The sequence below is a fragment of the Micrasema longulum genome, unplaced genomic scaffold (assembly GCF_059751315.1).
Source record: "Micrasema longulum isolate JH-2025_06_02 unplaced genomic scaffold, ASM5975131v1 h1tg001285l, whole genome shotgun sequence".
Taxonomy (NCBI): domain Eukaryota; kingdom Metazoa; phylum Arthropoda; class Insecta; order Trichoptera; family Brachycentridae; genus Micrasema; species Micrasema longulum.
This window is the reverse complement of record NW_028278472.1, coordinates 54729-77500: the sequence shown is the minus strand read 5'-3', so window position 1 is coordinate 77500 and position 22772 is coordinate 54729. Positions and strand designations below refer to the sequence as shown.

Sequence of the window (22772 nt, the reverse complement as noted above, 5' to 3'; positions counted from 1 at the left end):
TATTTTAAAGTTTTATTGTTTTCAAAGGAAGGAATCTTAGTTAAGAAAAGTAAGTTATTATTTTTTTACCCAAACACATATTTTACAAATTGTTTTTTGTGTGTTTTTAGGGACATTTGGAAATATTATTTTAATTATTAATAAAACCATGGTTTTACATTAAAACATAAATGAATTTAAGAAAAAAAAATTCAGGTTAAACTAGTCAAAATAGCGTCAGTGATTTTTTTGTTAATAAATATGAATTGAAAGCTCCTTCAATACATATTAAAAAAACTTTAGGTTTTTTCAAATTATAGGCACATCATTGTCAAACTTTCATAAAATTAACTTTTAATAAATTTTATAAATTTAAAAAAAATCCTTTAAAAGTTTACAAATGTAGACAAACTTGTGCTTATTTATTTAAAAATATAATAAATAAAATTGAAGAAAGTCTTTTTCATTTCGGTTTTGATTTTTAAAATGTGTCGCTATTTTACAATTTCACTTTTGTGCACGAAATTTTTTTTGAGTGCCGGAATTATTTTTTTTTTATTCAGGTGTTTTGAATTTTTAAAATATATTTTTGAAATTGATTTTGTCCTATAACAATGATTAATATTCCCACGTTCGTATGAAAGATAACATTATTTTAAGAATGAATCATTTTAGTCTTTTTTGTATTTACGTATTTGATTTTTTTATGTTCTACTTTAGTGTTATATATACAACGCCATGCACACAGTCTGGAGACATTTAAGACCGAAATAGGTCATCTTTTTTTCTTAATGTTTTGTAATGCATTACCAAAAAAATTCTTATTCCTGTTATCTGTATTTGTAATACATTTCTGAAGATGTTGACGATACTCTTATTGTCTTTGACGTAGTTATCGCGTTTCACGTTTGGTTGATGATTTACTTTCTAAACGTTAAAAATCTCACAGCTGCATTTTAATATGCCGACAAGCGTCATCAAACATGATTTTTTTGAATATTTTACAAAAGGAAGTACAATACAGATTAACTTAAATATTGTGATAATGCGATAGATACAAAAATTGCGCAAGGTTTTGGGCTCGATTCTCGGCATGGTTGAAAAAAATATATTTTTTTTAAAAGTGTCTTTATACTAACATGTATTTAGCACCTGAAGCCTAAGACTAATTATCTTTCCTTCATTTAACCGAAATTTATCAAGATTTACTGCGATTGGTGTATCCATGCAGTGCCATATGCACCATCAGGTGCGGAAACAGGAATGATGATATTATGTATCTTTTTTGGGTGATACCGTGTATGTTGGATTTGATCCGACGTTTCGGCTACCATTGCAGGAGCCATCTTCAGGGAAAATTGTGTGTTTTATAGAGAAATGTATGTGTATATTGCAACAACGTTTGGGACTGTGGGAAACATAAAAGACCATTTAGTAAACCCAAAAGATAAAAATCCTCAGGAAACTGAAGCCGTGTACAAACTAAGTTGCCAAGGATGTGATAAAGTGTATATTGGACAAACAGGGCGCACAGCAAAGAAGAGAATTGACGAACACAAAAGAGCGTGTAAACTTGGGCATCCAGACAAATCCGCAATAGCGGAACACTTTATAGACACAGAAAATTTTTTTGCCTTTGAACCAAAAATTCTACATAAACCTAGTAATTATAGTGCACGAATAATAAAAGAGGCAATTGAAATACACAGACATCCAAATAATATAAACAAAGACGACGGGCTTAAATTAAATTCAACATGGTTCCCAGCACTACATATGACAAAAACGAATAGAAATGTGCCTACTGCCGGCTGCGACACATTACAAATTACTAGTTCATAAACATAATTATTCTTTCCTACAAAACTAGAAATGTGCCTACTGCTGACTGTGACACGGTACAAATTACTAGTACATAAACACATACATTTCTCTATAAAACACACAGTTTTCCCTGAAGATGGCTCCTGCAATGGTAGCCGAAACGTTGGATCAAATCCAACATACACGGTATCACCCAAAAAAGATACATAATATTGATAACAGTGACCGTGAAAACCTTCGCACCTATTTAGGAATGATGATGATGGCGATGTGTGTGAAATAGAACCAGAATTCTAGACGAGTGTTTTCGACTCGATCAACTTTTCCGTGTATGTGGGCACCGCCAAGGAGACTTATGTTCTCAGATGCAGTGTGCGGTATGCGGTGGGCAAGCTGTATTGGCTGATATTATGTATTGTCATAAAAATGTTTTTTTTTTATGTACCGTCCTAAATTATTTTTTTTAGTAATTACGTATTATTTTGGCGTGATTCCTACAGAATTCAAATTAAAAGAAAAAATATAAAATTGCTTATTAATTAACAATAAAAAAAACTCTTAAAATTACCACTTGATAACTTTTTCCTTTCAAGCGTCGATATTATTTTTTCTATGCGCATTCTCACGTGTAAAAAAAAAGATATTTTTAGTTGTTCTTGGCATAGACATGGACTTGGGCGAGTGAGTACGCAATATTGTTTGATATTGTATATGAGGCAAACAAATCATTAGTGAATTTATTCCGATTGATGTTTCAACGAAAAAGAAGAACTTTTTTGAGAAGGAACATAAAAATCGAAATAAGGATGCTCTATCACCGATGAAATCCTCTTTACATTTCAGTAGTTTGTTTATTTATATTTCTAAATAAAAAAATTATCTCTGGAAAATGTTTTATGTTGCTGGATTAAACCTAATTAAACACAGTAAAGAACCATTAAATTAACTTCGTCTAAAAGCTAATGCAGAAGCCCCTTTTTTTCGTGGTTTATAGATTCGTATTATTATATACCAGAAAAATATGAAAAATGAAAAATCGAGGTTAGGCGCACTGACGTGACACTTTGTTTAATTTTACTTTCATATAAGATTTCTACGTTAGAAGGCGTTGGTTGCTATTTTATATGAAATATATGGGTATTTACTTTCAACAAATTAATAAGCTTATGAAAATCTTATTTTGCTCGTAATCTTAATTTTTTCAATTCATCTCTTTAAATAAGTATTCCTTAAATACTTAAAAATAAAAAAAAGGGATCGGGTTGTGGTCCCGTGGCTAATGCAGCTGAATAACGGATCAGAAGTCCTAGTTTTGAACCCAGCTTTACTACAAAAGGCATGGCCTGTGTGAGTGTTCTTGTGAGTAAAATTTCATTAAAGGCTTTTGGAAGCATACGATGGATATTTAAATAATAATAATGATATTAACAATATTTTGAGTTTGTCCAAGTTTTCGTAGACATGGACTGGATTCAACTCCCTGGGGAGATGTTAATATTAACATATTACAAAAGAGATGAAGAACATTTGAGATAAGGTAATATAGAAGGTCTCAGAGAAAAGAAAGGTTTCAGCTCTTTAGCTTCACAAACATCATCAGATGAAAAAATTGAAGAAATAAAGATGTTTAAATATGGGCAGAATAGTGGTTACACAGTGTGTAAAGTGGCCATTTAAACCAGCCAATGACAGATCATAAGCCCTGTAGATGCTTAGACTTCTATATTACCTCCTCTTAAAAAAAACATTGTAAATTTTACATATTCATAATAACAATTCGCCCTACAAGCACCAAGCGGTGCATAAGACACCGCTTTGGTGTGCGGCAAAAAGCAAAAAGTGTCCGTGTTTTATCTTCTAAGGTTTATAATTGTGTACAACAACCAATTACCGACATTTCAATTTCTACCGGTTTCGAAACTTATCCGTCTCTTCGTCAGGACACTTATTATACTAAAATGCTCACCCCATTATAAACCTTTACCATAGTAGTTGCACAAAAATATAATACCAACGTGCTGATAGGACACGTGCTATTAGGAGTTAACACCAACGTATATCTGATATAACTTCAGTAAGTATAACATTATAAATAGAGTGTCTTTTATTTATTTTTTCTGAGTTTTAATACAACGTTACATGTTTCATTTAACATGTTTTTAGTATTGTGATTATTTCCAAAATTAGTTCTGAGAATTTCATAGAAGAAAAACGTTTGCTGTACAAATAAAAATGCAGTACGTACCTACCGATTTCAATATCAGAAAATTTCATTAAAAACGTATCTTTGAATTTCTGCTCCTAATGCTTTTTCTTCATAGTTCGTGAACATTTAGGTTAATTCACATATTATCCACAAGTGTACAAGTTAGCTAGATCTCATTATTTCTTTACTCAAAGTTAAATCAATAAAGAACTGCTTAATGGCCTTAAATCCATTAAATAATTTAAAATCAACGTTATCTCTCAGTTCTTTTAGTGAAAAAAAAACATTGACGATCCACTCATTATCTTATTTACATTCAAAAATGTACAATAATATATTTATGTGATACGCCAAAGACGAAGATTTTTTTTAAATTATTTAATACAAACAAATGTACAGGTTTAATGTTTATACACAGGGAATATAAAAAAATATAACTGTAAAATTTATATAAATATATATAATTAGTAGGGCCTGCCATCCAATAACATGTATTTAGTTATTTCTTTTATTTTACTTTATTTTTATTTTCTTTTATTCAAGAAACATACAGTACAGTTACAAAGTTTAAAATTTTACACAATTAGACTTAATTCTAATTGACCCGTAAAGTTTCCATATTATAAAGCAATTATATGTAAGGTTAATTATGAAAATATAAAAAAGAGAAGGAAAAACATAAATGAAAGTTGTTTAAAAATTGAAATTTAAGTGAAAAAAAGATATTTTAAAGTTTGTAGTTTGTAGTGAGTATTTACAAATGGAAATAATATTAAAGATGAAGAAAATTTGTAAGAGTATTTAAAAATTAAGAATTGAAATAAAGAATAAAAAACATGCTCAGATGTAAAAATAAAATAAAATAGTAATTACATTTTTTTTAAAAAAGGAATAACATAAATATACACATATTTATTTTAAGGGATTCAAAGAAACGATGAGAAGAATCTTTAAGTGAAATATAAGACAATAAATTTAGGTCAATTTAAAAAACATCTTCAAAATTAATGACACATTATAGTAAGAGCAGCAATATATTGATTTAACTGTAATAAATGTAGCGTCGGCTTAAACTTTATAAAAAATAAAATGAAAAGTTTTGAAAACTATATTTTGTATACAAGGACTGGATTCAACTCTCCGGGGAGCTGTTTATATTAGCATATTACAACAGAGATGAAGAACATTTAAGATAAGGTAATATAGAAGTCTAGGCATCTACAGAGCTTATGACCTGGATTCTCGTCTACAGAAATGTTGTTGATACAATAATAAATGTATATAGAGAGAACTAATGCATAATAATGTTGGTTATATTTTATTTAAGTTCTACTTAATTGAACTTGACTTCAGATTTCAATGCCAAATAACTACAGTAAAAAAACTTTCACCGTGAATTATTATTTGACAATACGCGATCAATAAAATGGCCTCAAATCATTTGCTTTTGCACCCAAACAGCAAAAATAATACATATGGCTTTTGCTGAATGTAAAATGTACATATTATTTATAAATGACGAATGCAACATATAATGAACCTGTGGCAAATGCACAGAAATCTTTAATCCGAGTTATTAAAAAAAAAACATTTCGTTATCCAAGTGACTTGCTCTTCAAAGAATTCAGAGTACTGAATATTATTCAACAGTATATATTGAGAACGGTAGTGGTTACACACATAAATAAAGACATTTACCCAAGCGTCAACCACAACCATAATACAAGATACTCTAATAGGGATCTGATACTAAGTGAAGGGGTCAACACTGTTCTGGCATCGAGACAACACTATTACGTAGGCAAAAAGGTCCATAACCTTTTGCCAGAATCGTGGAAAGACGGGAGTGTTGTCAAGTTACGGAAGGTGTTGACCTCGCTCTTTTATGACATTGGACATAGGGAGTCAGAAAAGTTGATGCATGCCACGGATTGGAGAATCTTACTGGATGTCAAAAATAAAATATAAAAAATAAGGAATAATTAAAAAAATATATATTTATAGATGACAACCATAAGTTTCGCATAAATAAATTGTCTATGTTTTTATGAATGTATGTATGTATATGCGCATGGGTGTATGTACGTGTGTGTGTATGTACATGTGTATATATGTGTATATATATATATATAAATATATAAATATGTGTGTATATATGTGTATGTCTGTATGTATATGAATCAAAATGTGTATTCGAATGAGTTTATATTTTTTTTGTCTGTGCTCTATATAAATTTGTTAACTATTATAATATATTAAAATGTAATTGCCTAGCTCGTAACGGGGTTTGTACCCTTGTTAGCTGGGCAAAGTAAACATGGAATTGTATTTTGATAAAGAGTGTGAATAAAATAAAATAAATATAAAAAAAATTAATTAAAAAAATGAAGTGAAGTTATTCAATGTTACTTGAAAGCGAACCTGGTGGGTGGATGCCATATTAGAGGTTCCTTGATGCAAATACGGTTATACAGTAAGAACAAATTTAGCTTATAGAATTGCATAAGTTTTGTATTGTATATTCGGGTTACGTATTCTTCAATTGCATATAAAGTGAAATCGAATTTCTTAAACTAAAATGTGGATACATCTACCTACCGACTTTTCTATGTCTACCGGTTTCGAGGCGTACCCGTCTCAAACCAACATGCAATACCCACTATAAACCTTCACCATAGTTGTTGCACAAAAATATAAAACCAACACGACATGCATTTTAATAAGCACATGCACTAATTAGGACAAACGTGCACTGATTGGGACACACATGCACTTCTGGTGAAGGTGTATGGTGGATTTTGCATGTTGGTTTAATTGGTGTCCTGACGAAGAGACGGGTACGTCTCGAAACCGATAGACGTAGAAAAGTCGGTAAGTGGTTATAAACAAATATTCAATAAAATTTAGTAAAATGTTTGACCTCAAAGTTAATGCTTTAAATATTAATAATATAAAATGTGTATATTTTAATGTTTTTTATTATTTATATTACTTTTAATTATATGTTACCGACGAAGTCGCTTTAAATACAAACAAACAAACCATTACGCCGTAGGCAGAAAGGATAGAACGGCATATCACTCTGTCTTACCATATAGACCTCGCTTCCTCTACATTCATATATACTCTCATGCACGCACGCTGATTGTTCCTACTCTTGATATGTCCATTTCAAGTATTTTATGAATTTGATAGCGCCATGTCTTTCTCGGTCTTCCTCATTTTCTGCATCCATTAAAATTTGCATCGTAGATCCTTTTAGGCGTTTTTTTGCTGTCAATCGGTCTAATCTTACACAGTTCACGGATCTCGACATCATTCATCGTTTTACCACACATTCGCCTGAAGGATTGTATTTCGACAGCATTTAACTTACTTCCGTCATCATTTTTTTTATTAAAGACTTTGCTCCTATACATTAGGTTGGCGCTAGAACTTCATTTTGAACAACTAGTTTTTCCTCCTGCGATAAATATTTGTTTGCCAAAGTAGATTTCAGTACACCGTTTACCCTGTTCCCGGCACTCACCCTACTTTCAATATCTTTCTCAGTCTTTCCATCCCTAGTAATCAAACATCCTAGATACACAGATTCTTCTACCTAATTCAGAATATCTCTTTCAATTACGCAAATATTCACACATTCGATTAAAAAATCGATTTTCCGTTTTAGATAATTCAATATCTCTGTTAACCTTCCATTGTGATCATTGCTCTGGCCCTCGATTACAAAACAACGTCAAGAAATTAACGGATATTAGACGATAAAATCAATTCTCGTTTAAGTCACCGACGAAGATACTAAATTTTTTAATACAATTGCCATTAATATACGTATACACTAAATATGGCGCTAAGTACGTTTTGTGTTCCATTTAACTGAGAATCCGGAACTTATCTCGTATTTGGTGGAAAATAATGGTTTACACGAAGTTGTCGAAACGAAAATAATAACCACGCTCATTTTTAGGACATAATTTGAACCTACCGTTCCATAAAGCATCATCTTTATTTAATTATATCTCAGTGACTAATACACACATTTTCTTACGGAAAATTGGATTTTATTTTACGAACAATTGAAGATAATTCTTTGATTAGGGTCTGTATTACAATCAAAAGTTAGCATAGTCAAGATTCAATTGTCTATGAAGGAAAATGTACTTTTATACACAAAAATGTACATGTTTCAATGATTGATTTTATTTTCAATTTGTTTAGAACAAATTTAATAAAAACAATAATTTAAAAAAAATTATACAAATGTTCGTATTTTCCATTAAAAACATCTACTTTACTTTATAGATAATTCAAGATCTTTCTTAATTTCCCATTGTTATCAAGGCTCTGGCCTTCGATTAAAAAAAACAATTGTAAGAAATTAACGGATATTTGACGATTAAATCAATTTTAATCTAAATTAACTGTATATCCATAAAATTTTAGTAGTTTTTATCAGGTAAATAGGATCTTTTTTCACGTGTTTTTTTACACAATTTTTATCAACTCTATAAATATAAATGTATTACAACAGAGATTAAGAAAATTTGAGAGGAGGTTATAAAGAAGTCTAGGCATCTACAGGGTTTATGATCTGTCATTGGCTGGTTTAAGTGGCCACTTTACACACTGTAACATTCACAATTCTGCCCATATTTGAATATCTATATTCCTTGTTCTTCATTTTTGTTGTAATATGTTAATATTAACAGCTCCCGGGGAATTAAATCCAGTCCTTGTCTACAAAAATTTGAACAAACTCAAAATATTTTCTCTGAATATATGTTAAAAAATAGTTATGGTTAGGTTCAGTGAATTACAAATAACAATTTTTACGAGTATATAATAATAAATAGCTCGTATTTTCACACTATCACAAATATTTGTTCGCTTAGAGGTCAAATGGAAAGCTCATTTCCTACCACGTTAGAGTTCATGGGTTCGCTTCCCAACTTAGCAGATATTAAATATTTATTTAAAAGAGTGTTTTTACGCTAAAAAAATTCATAACCCCAGGCCACCATTGCCACCCGAAACGTAAGGGGATCATCTAAACTTCATGCAATACATTTTTGTTTTGTTCATGTTATCACCATATTCTGTAGTTGGTGTACCAATGCAGTGCTCTATGTACCGGAAAGGCAATGATGATGATTTCACCTTTTTTTTAAATTATTTGTTTTTTTGTTTAAATTTTTCATTGATAAACCCTTATGGGTTACATACATTTAACAAAATATTTTTACTTTTAAAATTCATATTCTACTGTTAATAATAATATTTTTAACATCTTTTGTAAAGGTTGTCCGAGTCTTTAGTTTAGTTTGTCTGCCGTTTGCTACACGCAGGGGGTGGAGGCGAGTCTTCGGCGCCTCAAAACCGATCTCCAAGGGAAGGAAAAACCTTGACACAAAAACCGGGACAAGCCGACCCTAAGGGCCTTTAAAATCACCTCGATTACGAAAACATCAGCCCCTCAGCCTCGGACACAAAATGGCTACGGTAACCGACTTAGGACATCCCCGCTGGAAATATATAGACAAATCCTCTTCAACAAATCTACCCTCCGCATTGGAATCTACAATATACGCACCTTGCGGAACCCCTAGTAAAGACCTACACGCCATGCGTGTCCTAAAATATTACAATTTGGACAATTTATTAATTTTTTTAAATCCAATCAACAGGCTTAAGTAAGCCCTAATAGATTGGCATTAATGAGTAATACTTAATCTTAACAGTCTTAAAATCTACTTAAATTGACAAAATGGGTAATTAACAAAAGGTGGCATAATCTAGGCGGAAATGGCAAGTGTGACATCGTGAGTCAGGAGAGACAACACCGCTCGCTTCTTAAATGCCTGCCCTTGCTGTAGGAACACATCGACAGTACCGTTAAGTGAGATTTCGTTCACTGTTCTGAGATCCTTGGCAGAGGGGAAAAGAACTCCGATGTTAGTTTTATAATTTCCCACAGCAAAGACAGGATTGGTACGCAAGTTACGGCGAGGTACAGTAAGGTTTATCTGAGCAAGGATATCATGGGCATCTATACAGTTAGATACTCATTTGCGCAAGAATATCTAACCAGCCGAAATCCTTCTTAATTCTAAACTAAAGATATGAAAGTACTCTAGACGATCATAATAGTTGATTATGAAAGTATTTGATCTGATTCTAAATATCAACGATTTTTTTATTGATTTGGTGTTTATTTTGTAGAACTCCATACTTAAACTTATAATATTAGAAATCAAACACTGATTTGAGTCTACTGAACACTTATTTACTTACTTAATGCAGTTTACGTGGGAAAACTGGGCGCTCTTTCTTAACTAGATATTCAGAACACATAAGATCCTTTGAAAATAAAAAACAAGATTCTCAATTTGCTAATCACTTATTTGAAAATAATCATAAAATTCATATCTCAAATAAACTAATTCCATCACATGTTGAAAGCAAAGGGCGTAAACTTAATATACCTACTCGAACAATTGGAAATTGATTTTTTTTTAAATAATCCTAATTTTAAAATAATGAATGAACAAACCAACCTAATATCTTTACCTCTATCAAACATATTTAAATAGACTGTTATTCTTTACTTTGTTCCTTTTTGTACACGCATAAGCGTGTCTAGTCTCTAATCATATAAATGACGCGTAATTAATAGATGAATCATGTTACAATTGCATTTATATATTTTGATAAGAAATTCTTAACAATAGATATATTGTATAATAATACTATTATGTTAATATAAATTTCTTCATAATATTTCAATCATGTTTAAAAATTAAAATGAACAGCAACCTATTTTAATATTATTGATATTTTTTCGACAGTAATTATCTAAAGTTATAAAACAATAAAGCTTCATTAATTATCTTACAATACATACATGTATGTCAATAAATACTTACTTTGTTATATTTTTCCCGAAATTCAAATATAAATACATAAATTCCACATTACCTATTAAACACTTAGCCTCGTCCTTAACCATTGGTTTTTCCCTCAATTATGATTAATGTCCAAAAAATTATTTTTATTTTCTACTTAAGTACCTTGAATTATAATAACCATATGAGGACATTCAATCCATCTAATCTTCACATTAGTTTGAAAATGCCCTAACAAGGCAAAACAATTGTCACGAATTTTTTTTTTTTTTTTTTATATTTGTAAAAATAAAATAAAGTATTCAGTAGACTCGAATCAATGTTTCATTTGTAATATTATAAGATGAACGATTTTACAAATTTAATTATTTTTTTGGTTTGAGTGAAGTGCGCTGGAAACGGGCGGGCAAAAGCTGTTGGACAGGTGCACGTGGCTATACTCTGGTCAAGAACAATACTATTGCCAGGAGTGGCTATATTAATGTGGGAGAAGGTATCTCGCTGCCTTGTGAAGTGGGAACCAATCTCGCAATGGCTGATATGCGCTACTTTCAAGACGCCCGATAGCTCCATCACCGTCTTTCAGTGCTATGCTTCTACAGAGGATGCAGACGCCTCTGCCAAAGACCACTTTTATGATTTACTTCACACTACTTGTTTTGTATTTAGCAATAATATAGTTGGAGAGTTTATAAATTTGGCATGTTTTTTTCAATATTTCCAAATTTGTGGCAAAAAGTTGCGGTCTAATAAGTCAATAAGTGGGCAAGCGTGTAATGGCAGCCCGACAGACGACAAAGTAAACAAAACGAAGTAAAAACTCGATCACGTAAGTTTGGAGAAAACGAATGAAAGTTCGTTACACATTGCTCACATTTTGGTGTCAAGTGTAAACCGTCAAAAAACTCTGACGTGGTCTTCACCTTGCTTTCCCCGAACAACGTAGATTACACAATTACTTGCTGGCAATTGACGTCTCAGTAGGCCTCAAATGATGAAACAATATTTTTATCTAATTATTTCAGAATCTGCACCGCAATAACTTTCGAATATTAACTTTTTTCATTGATCAAAAAATATTCTGAATTGCTTAACCGATATGGTAGACAGGAAGAAAATTACTAATAGTAATGCAGGTAAACGTCGTTATACGCCGGGGTTCCGTTCCAAAAGAGAGACCGGCGTAAAATGAACACAAATATAATGAAAGATATTTATTTATTTGTTTAACTTTTTGAACATAATTTTATTTGTACATTGGCCATTATTATTGCCAAATGGCAATTTCTTCCAACCAACCAATAAAATGAAAGTTTTATTTTTATAATTCAAGTTACAGAACATATTCAATAGAAAAAAATATTAAAAAGGTAAAGATATATAAAAATAAAAATAGACGTATTCGTTTATAAATTACCTTAAATCAAAACTATTACTCAATGGGAAAAAGGAAAACAGAGGAAAAAGAAAAGGAGGAGAGATTAAGGAAGAGAAAAGAGATGTTTCTTTGGACGCGATTTAAACAGAGATAATGTAGCAACATCTTCGATGGTGGGTGGGAGATGATTCCACAGTTGAGCCGCACGGACACGATATGAGTTAGAGAAGAAAGAGGAATTGTATACATATATTTGGATAATTTATACAGCGCCGTTTTTATGAAAATCACCTCAAAGGCGCTGTACAATAAATAAATATCCCACCACGTCTTGCAGCTACAGAGCGCATGGATGGTTGGGATTGTTTTTCCTCGTCTCCAATTATGATATACAGGAGCTAGATTACAGCACGTCTTGCAGCTACAGAGCGCATAGACAATAAGAAATCTAGCCCCTATTTACATTTTTTATTTTTTTATTTGACAATTGTGGATGTTTCTTGGAGAATCATAGCAAAAGCTACAAATATCTGAAAATTATTTTAATTTTAATAATTATAAAATAAAAAGTACAATCAAACATTTTTATTTTTCTTAAAAACAAAACAAAAACTAACTCTGAAACAATTTCACACACACAAAAGGCTGCTCGCATATATGGTAATAGAATAATACAACGTGTAAAATTGTGTCTGCTACTAGAATCGCAGCGCCTACTATCGTCTGGTATCGGTCAAACCAGGGAATCCCACGCCGTCACCAACCGGCGTAATTGTAAATTGGCGTAAATTGAACCGGTGCAAAACGACGTTTACCTGTATTTAATCATAACATAGTTTATAAAATGAATTAATACAATGAAATAATAAAAAAAAACAACTTTGTTTTAACTACCTATGTTATATTTTTTCTGCCGACTAGTTTCAAAGCTGCACAAGCTTCTTTATCAAGGTGTAATTAATTACATTATGTATTCATTTATAATTTTGTAAAACTATTTCTGTATTACTTTTCTTACATTAAATATAATGTTCCCTTGTTGTTATTCGCAAGCAGGTTTATTCCCTGGGCGTTGAATGTTGACATTCCATTTTGAAGTCTTGTAATCAAATAAAATAACATATGTAACGTAAAAGAAAACACAATATCTTGCAGAACATTTTTTTTAATTTGAATGACGTGTCTTTATTTATTTGTTTTTCTTTTAATACTCATTTAAAAATTTGAAAAAAATGTTCGGCAAGAAATGGATTCATCATAAATTCAATATAATTTTAAAGCAATTCAATTGATATTCATATTGGAAGCTGTATTTTCAGTGTTTATAATAATTGTATACAAATGTCCCATAACGAACGTACATTTACCAATATTACGACATCACGAAGTGTCATAAGTTTTATTAATTTTTGTTTTTTATGGCTTCTCGACTTTCTCAACGCATGAATATGTTATGCACATGGAGAAAGCAAATTGTATAAATAACTACCATTGCATACACAATGCTACTCACACTCACACTCTCCCACACATGTACACATACATAATATATCCACACAGAGCTCAAATTCCAAAACAAGGGAACACTTTCGATACATTCACGAGCAAAACATGCCTTCTTTATGACTTCTGAAAATTTGAATTATGCCTCGTGACAGGAAAACAATAAGTCTCGGCGAAGAAAACAGTTCATATACTGAAATGCTGCAATTGGATCGCCAATGCAATGTCCTACGCACCAATGGTTACGAATAGGGAAATTATAATACTTTTTTCAAAGTTTTTTTTAAAAACTATTTTTATCGACCAAGTTCGAGCTTCAATTGTGGAATTTTACTTTTATTACTTAAATATATACAGTCCATTCAAATTTTCTATATCCGTTTTTATGGCTTTAACACGAGGTAGACATGCTTAATATTATTTATCAATTAAAATAAATTTAAAAAATGTTCAATGAAATTACCGCTTTTCTCACATCTCATATTAAGTTTTTAAAATAAAAGTTCTTCTTCTTCTTGCGGTGTCTTGTCAGGTCCCCCCGACGTTGTCGATCACTACAACGAAAGCATCTCAGTCCAGCACTACTCTTGTTTTCCGCAGCCAGGACAACTGCTTATTGGATCTACTCGTCATAGTAATTCCTGCGAAAAGATGACCAGAGTGGTTTCCCGTTGCCTTCTCTGGTGGATTTTTCTGTCGGGGTTACCTTACCTTAGCTAAATAGTTTTGGTTTGGAGGCGCCAGAAACTCGTCCTTTATCCTCTCGTAATCTGCTGTGATCACACCGTTATGAGTGTGATCCTATTGCTCTGGGTTCACGACGTAGACGCTAACGAGTTGGACTAGTCAGCAGTGTTGCCAGTGGAATGCAACTGGGCGTTCGTAGCATTTTGTAGAATCACACCCTCCGGAAAGATGTGATTTACTACGATCCTACTGACAGTTTAAAAGCCCAGATTATATTAATAAAGTTACATACACATGTGTATTTTAATTAAAATTCCTATGATTTTCACAAATATTTAAATTTTGGGGTTATATTCGATGATTTGTAAATAACTCTCAGTTATAAAATAAGAATCGAGTTTAGGTAGAGTGAGGTTCGAACCTCGGGCCTCTGAGCCTTGAGTCCGAAACACTAGCCACGGGACCACAAGCGTATTCAAAATATGTTTACAGCTTTCAAAAGAAAATCTTAGCCGTCATACTTCGACAGAAAACAACTTGTGTATAAAAACATGAATTTTATTGGTACTTTGAAGTTATTACTATACTAAATCTATTGTATAAATTGTAATTTTATTGAACTGTTGACATTTATTTTAATAGTACTTTAATAAAAATTTAAATTACCGACCTTTGTTATTGTTAAAACACTTGTTTAGAAAGTAGGTAACATTAAGAAACATCGTCTTGGGAGAATTTTGACGATTAGTGTGAAAAACACGTTTTTTTTTATTTACCTACTTTCCACACATATTATTATAATATGTATAATCCAAACTAATATTGTAAATGCAAAAGCGAGTTTTTTGTTTGCGTTTTTTTCTCTTAACAGAGCAACCGATTGACATATTATTTTGCATGGAGATAGCCGGAGAGGTGAAAAGTTAAATACGATACTCGTTTTTCATCCCCAATAAAAAAAAAGCAATTGAAATATTGTAAGTAAATATATAAATATATCAACAATACGCAACATTATTTAAAAAAGAGTAGGCGGTGAAGTGGGATATCAAAAATAATTACTTTGTAAATAATTATTTAAATTTCTAAAATTGTTTCGCTTTTTTTATTTATTTATACTTTTACATTGTTTGAATTCTTTTTTTTTTACACAGAATAATTTTCCCTCACTGGGGTGTCCCGTGCTGAGGAAAACATTTTACAAAATGTGAAACATGCCTCAGATTAGCTATTTAACAAAATTAACAAAATAATAACAATAAAAAAAAACGTAATGAATCTAATAAACCTAGTTATAATTAACATTATAAACAATAAAAAACATTATAAACAATAAACCAATAGAAACAATTTCATAAACATTGCACACATTTTACCTATTTTGTTTGATCCACTCATCGATCCGTGCGCAACCCACCTCCACTATCCATTTCTTAATAGCAATTTTATATTGTGAGAACTTACTAATTGTCCTTATGGATAATGGAAGTAGATTGTATACTTTAACCGAGTAGTAGGCCAATCCTCTTTGACCGAGGGTTGAATTTATTTTTTTATTTTTTGCAGCATTAGGGTGGAGTATCTAGTAACTCTTGTATTTGTGAAAGAAGTTATGGAAGGTAGATATTAATGTTTTTATGCTTATATTAACAGATCTTTTACATTAAGTTGTTTTATAGGTGTTTCATTAAGATTTACGAATATATTTGTAACGGAAGGTAGAGAATAATTTTTACGTGCGTATAGTAACAAAGTTTATACATAACGTTGTTTTATAGATTAAAGTACAGATATAAGCTAACTTAAAAAACAAAATATTGAGTCCTGCGCGTGTCCATGTGAGTTAATAGCAGTTTGTCACTGTTACAAATATAAATATTCTTACCTATCCGCTAAGAGTCTAAACAGCCCCGATCCACAAACGATTCCGGCAAAGATAAAATTAAGATAATTTTTATTACAGCTTTTTGTGCAATTATTATTATCTATGGTTAGTTCAGTTTGCTTTTCGTTTTGGTTTTGTAGTAGGATTTGGGATTTGTGAACAGAATAATGATTCGACGACGCCATAGATTGACGGTTTATCGTATTTTTTTCATAGCGATAGTTCGAATACCGGAAATCGATACAAGCTACTTTCTGTCCCGAGAAAATTTATCATCCCATCAGGAAAATGCTTATGGCTGAATAAATAAACAAACTAATTTCTTTCTAATACCGCGTGAGCGAAACCGCGGGTAAAAGCTAGTACTAAAATAAGTTGACTTTTATGATCCGAAACGCATCAACATCGAAATATTATGACAGTTTTGTGGTGGCGTAATTTTTCGAATTTATGGCACAATTTTTTTTAAATAATCAGAAAGTTGTGGATCTGGTTAAAAATATTTTTTAAAAATAAACATTTAGCGTGAATTTTTCATCTCGAAATTAGAAACTTCAGCACACTGATGATGGATTTATTTAAAAGTTATTTTAGTGACTTTTTCGCATGGAATAGGGAAATATCACATACAACGAATACCGATAAAAATATATGAAATGGATTAAAAATGATTGATTGTATTTTCAAAATCAATATGGATATTGTAGAAAAAAAATTTCATACATAAATGTGAAAAATAAATTCAATAAAAATACGTTCGTAGAAAAACGCTACATGTTTGGCCTTGTTGCTGTGACATTAAGATTCGTAAAATTGTTCTAGACAAATTTCAATGGCAAGGAACAAATAAACGTATTAGGGGCGTGGCCAAAAAAAATCTTCAATCTTTAAAAAAATAACGATCCGAAAAAGTATACTCCTCAATATACAATAATACACTATAATTATGAAGTTATTATTGAAGAATATTGGTAGTGCGGTAGTATGTCTTTGAAATAATGTTGAAATAAGACAACGGACGCAGCAACCGGTGACAAATGTCATCAAACTGAGGCAATACAGTGGACATGGATTTACCCTTTGTTCCCCAAAGATAGATTTAGGAGTTTATGATCTTTTTATTTTTGAGTTATGTTATTTTTCGCTTGAAAACATTTGTGTATTTTTCTTTTTTTTTTTTTAATTCTAAATAAAAAAATAGAGGTAAAAAATTTGTATCATCAGGGAATCGCAATACAAAAGGTTTTATTTTTCCAATACGATATATAACAAACAAACAAAAAACCCGCTTTCTAATTAAACCACATAAATATTTGAAAACAGATAACTTGTTATCATAATTATAATATTGAGGTTTATAAAGGAGCAGTAACTTAACACTACCAAACGGATGACATCTATAAACAAAAATTATCCTCAAGAGTAATTTAAAAAAAATAATTACTTCAAAACAGCCGAAACTACCAAAAAATATCCAAATATGTACAGAGAGTGATTAGTTGCACCAAAAAGTGCATTCTCATATTTTTATATTTCGATTTTTTTTGCACCACTACAGGCCAGGAGGCCCAATTACAGTGATAAATTACAGCACAGAACACCCTGGCTGGAGAAAAATCACATTAAATTTTTGTCTTCTCATCGGGAATCGAACCCGAAACCTTCCGTGTGTGAGTCAAGCGTCTTGCACTACACCACGGAGGCCGCCATAAATAAGAGTTATTTTACACCTGGGCCCCGATTACAATGGGAAGTTAACATTTATCTTAAATTTTATCTACAAATTAAAATTAAGTTTTCTGTATGAAAAGCAGAATATGCATGCCATATTTTCTTCTAAACACGTTCAATAGCTTACCTGAAAATATATTTTAAGTGTTTACGAAAAGTATACTTATTTTCGTAGACAAATATTGATTTTTCTTTATAGACAGTCGAAGATAACTCTCTTAACTTTCCATTGTAATCGGGGCCCTGGGGAGGTATTATGAACGCAAAAGTGCAGCGTAGAAAACGCATTTTTAATGCGTATTTACGTACTAAATACACGCTGACAGAGCGAGCGATCTCTTCGCGCGCAATTCCGTTCAGAATACCAGCCCTGGACAAATTTGTACCGTCAGGGAGCAAAGGTTAAGAAAGAGGTTAATAAAAATTTCCTTATGGTATTTAAAAAAATATAGAATTAATTACTGTTTTTTTGGATCAATGAAATAAACCTGTGAGCATTTAATTTTATTTTATTTCATTGGAAAGCCAACAGACATATATAAATTTATAAGATTCAATAATACTATAAATACATATCATAAAGTCATCGTTAATGTTGCCACATAAAAATTATACATAACAAAAAATAACTAATCATACAAAATTAAAAAATTAAAATAGGGATGGAGAATACCTTAGAAAGGGGAATATGGAAGTCTAGGCATCTACAAGGCTTATGGCCTGTCATTGGCTGGTTTAAGTGGCCACTTTACACAATGTGTAACATTCACCATTTTGTCTAATGGAAGAAATGAAGAAATAGGATGTTCAAACATAGGCAAAATGGTGAATGTAACAGTGTGTAAAGTGGCCATTTAAACCAGCCTATGACAGGTCATAAGCCCTGTAGATGCCTAGACTTCCATATTCCCTTTTCAAAGGTATTCTCCATACCTGTTGTAATTTGTTAATCTTAATGACTCCCGAGGGGGTGAAATCCAGTATTTTGTCTACAAACATTTGGACAAACTCAAATATTGTTATTATACAAAACTTATAATATTACTAAAAATGTAAATGTATTATGTATTATTTTAAATATATCTACTTTTGAATATTGGTAACACAGTTGCACATTTTAATAAATACAACTCGGTAGTCAGATGGCAGAAGGGACCATCTGTATTTTTTTCTGTTTTAGTTTTCAAAAGTTTTAGTAAATATTTCGGTAAATACACATAGAAAAAAAATAACGAAAACAGCATTATTTAGAATGGTATTTTTTTATTTAAATATAACACTAAAATATTTTAGTTTGTGGTTTGAAGTCTTGAAATTTAGTCTTATTTCAGCTCTCCTGAACATTTTTGAAAATTACAGATAGTCCCTTCTGTTATCTGACTACCGAACGATTGTTGACCATACATACAGTGTACATTTATCTTGTGCCTACATACAAAACTGCACATAACCTGCATATGCGGATTCAAGGCGCAACATCATAACTTGAACTTATAAATGACAATCAATGAAAAGTAAAATCACCGTGAAACACCGTTACGTTGCCGTTTTATTATATCTTACCAGGGTATCATAAGCCTCGAGAAGGTATAATGAGAGATTATCTCTATCTTATTTGTGTTACTTGGGGTCGCCGAACCTAACTTAGCCACCTAGCCACCTAGCCTACTAACTCCTCTCAGCCCTGCGCGCCTGTCACTCGGGGTCCGCGATGATTCAGTACTAACGACGCCGAATGCTTTCACTTTCTTGTTACATTATTTATCATTTCACGAAAAATAATTGCAGCCGTGTCTTTTTAATTTATATGAATAAAGATGGAAAAGAGATCGCATGGTTTACATTAGAATACTGAATGAACTGTTTTTTATGATTCTTTTAGACGTTTCCAATGCTTTAATGTTCCAATGAACAAGTTGGAAATTTATAACTGTCGAACAAAAAAAAATATAGTAGATAATCATAAACAATATTCTATAGGTACCACGAAACTCTCATAATTAGGAACTACCAATTAATTTGATTTGTTTTTAAATTAAAATAAAACGAAATAAATATATCAAATGATGCGTGATCGTAATGGATTGATTAATGTATCTATTGAATTTCCTAAGAAAGTTGTCATTTCACTAAATGATACCATACTAAATGTTATTAAATATTTGCATACAACCACTTACCGACTTTTCTGTGTCTACCGGTTTCGAGACGTACCCGTCTCTTGGTCAGGACACCAATATAACCATCATGCTAAACCCGCTATACACCTTCACCATAGTAGTTGCACGAAAATATAAAACCAACACGACAAGCGTTTTAATAAGCACATCCACTGATTAGGATACACATGCACTGATTAAATGATGAAAATATTCAACGTTGTTTGAGAAATAGTTGAAAAAAAGTAGAGGGGATGGAGGGAGGGGGTGAGATTAATAGGTTTAGGATGACTTTTACAGTGGAACAACGTATAACGGACTATATTGAAAGGTTATTTTTTATTATTGATCAAAGAAACATTATTTTTTAAAGTTTCCCTGATGTGAAATATTTCCACATTATTTACTTTTAACCTTTTATTATTTGTATGTAAGATTTATCTCCTGTATTTTTATTAAAGTCATGATTTAAATTGATTAGGTGATTTGCAAATTCAGAGAAATTATTATTGTGAAGACACCTCATATGTTCTTTAACAAAAATATAAAATTTTCTTGATGTTCTTCCAACGTTAACTGCAGGGCAAGAATTGCATTTCAATTGGTAAACACTTTATAAGAGACGGGTACGACTCGAAACCGGTAGTCATAGAAAATTTGGTAAGTGGTCATATACAAATATTTAATAAACTTAGTTAAGTGTTTGACCACCAAGGTAATGTTTTAAATATAAATAAATGATACAAATTTTAGTTCTGTATAAAGACCAGCCACACATAAACGCAAATAATTTATTTTCAATTATTGTTTATTTACAATTAGTAATTATTTTAGTGGAGTTAAAATAAAATATTTTTAACTAAGTGAAAATGCTGCTTGCCACTTGTAATTGTAGGTACAATTAAGTTGTTGCGACCGAGATCTACTTCTTGAGTAATTACCTTCATTAATATCTTTGTCAATGTATCTGCAAGACCCGAGAAGAAATTAAAAAGCCTACAACAATGATTTATTAATTGAATCAGCATTTAGCTCCGTGGGTGTCGAGAAACATAATAAAATTAATTATCATTTTAAAAAGAGCGAACGCGTCCAAATTATAAAACTTTTTAATACAATTTTATGTGAAATTTTCTTTGAAAGAAATCCAAGTTAAATTAAAAATAAAATTCGAAAAATCTTTTTTTTTTTTAAAGAAATATTTGCGTTCTTGTGATTTACCCAAATATTTCATTTTGAGGGCCATTTTCAACGAGTTGTCAATAACTCACTATTAGAAAATGGAATCAAGTTGAGGTAGAGTGGGATTCGAACCACAGACCTTTGGTCCTAATTATATATCTTCACTTCATACAAAAAGGAAAAGCAGTCTGACTTTTCTTTCCTGGATTATGGTACTAGAAAAGTATTTTTTTTACACCCTATGAATATTTTGAAAAAATAATAAAAACTTTGATAAAATGATTTCAGTAATTTATGGCATTGGTCTGTGTCTTACAAATTACCTTTTATCATACCCAATGCTGCGTTATCTCGTATACTCGCTCCAGAGAAATATCTCTATTTCCTTACAACATGGATAATGTTGTTTTACCTCGCAATTACCAAATTAAAGATCTTGGTATTATTTTTGAGGCAAATTTCACGTTTAAGTCCCATATTACTAGTGCTGTAGATAAGTCTAGTAAAATGCTTGAATTTGTACTTCGAAACTCTAGATATTTCAATAAAACTACTGCAATTCGCACATTATATGATACAATTTCTGCGGCATACTAGAATACTGTTCCATCATTTGGGAGCCTTCTCAATCAAACCACATCCTTGAAATAAATAAGATTCAAAAGCGATTTTTACGATAATTATATCTTAAACAAAATAATAACTATCCATTCTTGTACCCATCATTATTTCTAGAAGGTACGCTGGATTACAACACCCTCGAATCTCGTCATTAAATTTTTCTTGGGAAACATTTTTATAAGCTGCTTTCCGGAAGTATGTATATATAATCCAAATATTCTGAAGGAGGTCATTTTGTAGGTTCCCAATAATTATACAAGAGCGAGATCTCATGCACTGTTTTACACACACAGAAGCCGTACAAATGCAAGTCAGAATTTAATCATTAATAGGTTAATTCAGTTGCTGAATACGACTTCTGCGGATATTATGGATCTATTTTTCTGTACATATCGACAATTAAGCAGCTATCTGCTTTCTATTCATTAATCCCTAACTTATGTCCACTGTCTGCATTACGTGATGGGTAAAACAGCCCGTTAAGTAATGCACACTACAATTGTCAAATAAATAAATAAATTACCATTGTCTGTATCGTTTTGCTTTTTTGATAATTTTTTTCTGATGGGAGCGAGGACCACACGAAAACCCATTAAAGCGGGTACTTTTAAATGCCATCTTTGGACGAACGGTATAAGTACAAACATGATAAATAATTTTGAAAACCAGAAAAGTGCCGACACAGGAAATTTCATTCTGATACTTTATAAAA

The 22772-nt window shown here is 31.3% G+C and overlaps 1 protein-coding gene across 1 annotated transcript in view; it reads left to right on the top strand.

Annotated features, from left to right (window-relative positions):
- LOC148276079 (uncharacterized) overlaps positions 1-22772 on the top strand; it is a 43474-nt gene that overhangs the window by 316 nt on the left and 20386 nt on the right. Inside the window, exon 1 of the mRNA XM_088234786.1 lies at positions 1-49. This exon is cut by the window's left edge and continues 316 nt beyond it. The gene's annotated coding sequence lies outside the window, so the exon portion shown is untranslated. The remainder of the gene's footprint in view (positions 50-22772) is intronic.